A 4,088-nucleotide genomic window follows, 5' to 3' on the forward strand; every position below is an offset into this window, starting at 1 on the left:
CACACGCCATTTTCCCAAAAGACCAGATTGTGACAGCTCGCTCCTGCCACCTCTGAGGCGCGATGCCATAAATCAGCCCCCTCACAACCCCTAGGCACACACCCACATCTTCCCACACTGCACCACAGCAAAATAAACGAGGCCCTGTCAGGGCACCGGAAAGGGGTCTAGATGTACTCACTATGAGCTATCACCTTGCCCTGTGACACTAATGTCAAAAGTTTCGCTGTATTTTGTGCCCTTCCTTTTCCCTTGTTCTGCCAAAACCAACGATTCACCTGGGCGGCACTACTACACTGTGGTCTTTTGAGAAAATATTTATATATTGTTTTATTTTGTGTCTTTACAGAAGCAACATGCTTTCTTTAAATGTAATGTGAAATTGTTAGTTTAAATTAAATTATTAAATTAAGACAGTATTAACTCTCTGGGGTCTGAGGTGATTTTGGGGCCCTTGAGATGTTTTGACATGTCCTGGCATTTGTGCTTATTTCAGCTACTTATAACATACTATTGGTCAACGTGTAATTTTTTTTTGTTGTATTCAGCACAAACTGTTCTACAATAATATGTGAGCAAAATTGATCTACATGTTTGCATTTTTTAGAAAAAAAATATTATGCGTGGTTAGTAAGTTTTGGACAGTGTCTGTGCAAATGTGAAAAGCCACACTACCATTCAAATATTTTGGAGTAAATACGTTTTGTTATTTTATTTTATTTTTATATTCATTACTATGTGTGTTTGGGACTGTGTTGCCTTTGCCGTGTGCTCCTTTTGCTTACATCGTTGTTTTTCATGGATCCACTTCTCTGATTTTCAACTACTTGATGAAACCTACCTGGTCTCATGGCAAAAACGTGCCTCTGGGTACTTTTTCGCGAGACGCGAAATACGTACCAATAAGTACATATCACTGCAGTTTCCAAAAGAAATGAACACTAGAATATTTCCAACATGATAGAGCATTAACTTTTAGCGACAATCCCCGGATATTTGAATTCTGAAACGCCGCAATACGTACCTGAAGCAACGTAATAAAAACACAGCAATACGTACCTATATCAACTTACCCAGAGGTACGTATTTTTATGAGACTGGGTTGGATGAAACATATCTGTAAAAGTGGAAATGCCCTCTAGCGGCAGGAAAGTGTATTGCAAGTAAACACTAAGAAGGACAACAAAAGAGAATTTAAGGAAGTGAAATGTGAACAGCTCATAGCTCCAAAATCTTTTCTATACTCTTGCTTTGTTATTGACTTCTAATAGGGGCCATGAGGCCATATAGTGGATATTACATTCATCTATTTCCATTGTATGCTTCCCCATCCACTTTGACTTCAGGACTAGAAGAGGAACAGAATGTTCTGGAGACTCGCCCAAACTCTATGGGGTTGTATGAGGTGGGGGTCATGTTGCTGCAGCGTATCACAGAGCTGTTAGTTTTAATTAGGCCTCAGGCTATGGAACACAGAACGACTGCATAAAAGGTCAGATATACATCAATGGCGGCTGCGAAAATGTTGGCCTGCTCTGGTGGGCCCGGCCTGCAGGCCTAGGGGCCAGAGGGAAGTGAGAGTGAACTTCAAAACCAGGAGCTTTTCCACTGCTTAATAAGGACAAACTGATGCCTACTGGTTTATCACTCTAATGGGGAATATACAGCCTTGCACCACAAATACAACAAACAGAGACCAAAAATGTGAGGTAGAAGAGAAAGAGAAAGATGAAAAGCAAAAGATGGGTCCAAGCTAAATAAAGAGAGATCAGTTGCTATATGTGTTGGATGTTTCTCTTACTTTGTTTTCTCTTCTACAAGCTCTTACTTTACAAACAAGTAGTTCTCTTTCACAATAGACTGTCCTCCTCTCAGCTTATATGATAATGACTTCACTCTTCTCTGCAGTTGTTAACTAGTTTTATTCATTTTATTTTACCACTTCAACTTTATGTTTGTACCTGTTTTTATAACCATTTCCACACTATTGATCAATACATAAAGCCACACTGGTTTGCTTTGTAGGCTTCTTTCAAATTTTAAATACTGACACCATTGCATATTCAAAGTTTGTGTCTGTTTATATAAGCGATCAACAAATGTAAAGACAAAAATGTTTTTACACTGCAAAAACTGCAGTGATTCTGCATCTGGCATGGCATATATACCACAAAATAGTGCATTTGAGCAGGAATTACAACTGCAGGAAACAATGCAACTTTTTTGTACCTTTTATTTTATTGCCCACTCTTTTGAAGATTATTTTCCACATTATTTGAATCTAAACAATTTGAAATGCAATAAAATATAATAACAAATTTGAAATATTAAATATTTTAATAGGAATATAAATGTTTTTAAGTACAAAAATGTGAAATTGATAAAAATATGAAATCATAAACTGATTTTCTGTGCGTAATTTCTTCCTCTGGCCAGATTAAAGTGAACTACAGTACTTCTTTGTCAACTGGTCTGCCTATTGGTAGACATTATCTAAATTAGCATAAAACAAATTGAATGGTGAGTTGAGAACATAACAGAACAGAATATAATCTTAACTTTAGAACAGAACCGAATCTTAACTTCAGAACAGAACCAAATCTAAATTTTGGAACAGAACCGAATCTTAACTTCAGAACAGAACAGAATAGAACCTTAATTTTAAAACATAGAGCCGACTTTAATAACAGGGTCTGAGGTGAATAAGCATTCAATTATTTTTCCTGTATATGATTGACTTCTCACAGTAAGAGTACAAGAAAAAGAGCACTTTCGAGTTATACAAAAGAGATTATATGAGGCTTAACCTACTAGGACACCTTCACTCCTCTGCAATTCTTTTTTAGCACTAAATGACATGTCTTGTCTCTCAGAAATCACCATCTGGTTCCCACTCACAGTATGTCACTGTAACCGTTTATTCAGCTCACTTGCCTGACATTGCAGTTGTATTTTCCTTCGGGGTCATATGGATGGTAAACATCAGTTTGCTTGCTAGGGCAGCTCTCAAGTGTGAAGCTGGCAGTGTGGTGATGAGCTTCTTGGATAAGATGACAATGCGTAACCTTGCTATAGGAAACACAGTCCCACGCTGCCAGTTTGACTTGCCCTCCCACCAGCCTCGCAGGCCTGAAAAGTTAATTGATTTGTGCTCCTTCCTTTTGCTCCACTGTGTGCGTTAGATGCTTCTATGGATAGACCATGAAAACCGATGAGAGGGGAAAGGAAGAAAAAAAAAACAGTGGAGGAGGGTAATTGAGAGAGAAAAGAGAGAGAGCCTGAGTAACAGTTCAAGGGGCAGAGGATAAACTGCCTCTGATAAAGGAAAAGACAAATAAAGACTCCTTGGCTCTAAATGAGATCAGATCCTAGAGCTCTATAATGGACCAGTTGAGGTGAGCTGGTGAGTTTATTTCCCTTTCATTCTACAAATATAGACAGAGAGTACAGCTTTCTTTTTAAAAATAATAAAATAAAACAAAATAAAATAAAATAAAATAAAATTATTGATTAGAATAAATATATTGTGTTAATTTAGTATTTTAAAATCTTTTTTATAAATTAATATTAATCAAATTAATTAAAAATGAAATTAATTTTTAATAATAATTAATAATTATTTTTTTTATTAATCTCAATCCATAGAGTAATAGGGCCAAAGAATGCCATTAAAACTGAATGCTAATTTGATGGATTCATTTAAAATGTAATAAATAAATAAATGCATACATACATACATAAATTAATAACAATAATAATAATTATTATTATTAATAATAATAAATACATACATTAAAACATAAATAAATACATAAATAAATAAATAAATAAATCATGGCGCAACAGGGCTGTCGATTTAATGGAGCAGTAGGACTGTCATGCTAATTTAGCATTTTCAAAAATCATAAAAATGATTGCATAAAAGATTCACACATTTTATATTTTTAAATGCTGCCTAATAAATATTTTTGCGTGTATGAAGGCAGCCCAGCTGCCAGAACAGCTGCTTTACATTATTGAAGATGATGGTCAGAAAACATCTGGAGCATCAGACAGAGACAGAAAAAGACATGTTCTCTATGACTAAA

At 35.6% G+C, this 4,088-nt stretch overlaps 1 long non-coding RNA gene across 1 annotated transcript in view; it reads left to right on the forward strand.

Annotated features, from left to right (window-relative positions):
- Positions 1–423: 423 nt before the first annotated feature.
- Positions 424–4,088, forward strand: part of LOC107698985 (uncharacterized) — an 11,042-nt gene continuing 7,377 nt past the window's right edge. The window contains exons 1-2 of the long non-coding RNA XR_001635405.1: positions 424–516; positions 1,860–1,862. This is a non-coding gene — a long non-coding RNA (uncharacterized LOC107698985). The remainder of the gene's footprint in view (positions 517–1,859; positions 1,863–4,088) is intronic.

The sequence above is a fragment of the Sinocyclocheilus anshuiensis genome, unplaced genomic scaffold (assembly GCF_001515605.1).
Source record: "Sinocyclocheilus anshuiensis isolate Anshui unplaced genomic scaffold, SAMN03320099.WGS_v1.1 scaffold74, whole genome shotgun sequence".
Classification (NCBI taxonomy): domain Eukaryota; kingdom Metazoa; phylum Chordata; class Actinopteri; order Cypriniformes; family Cyprinidae; genus Sinocyclocheilus; species Sinocyclocheilus anshuiensis.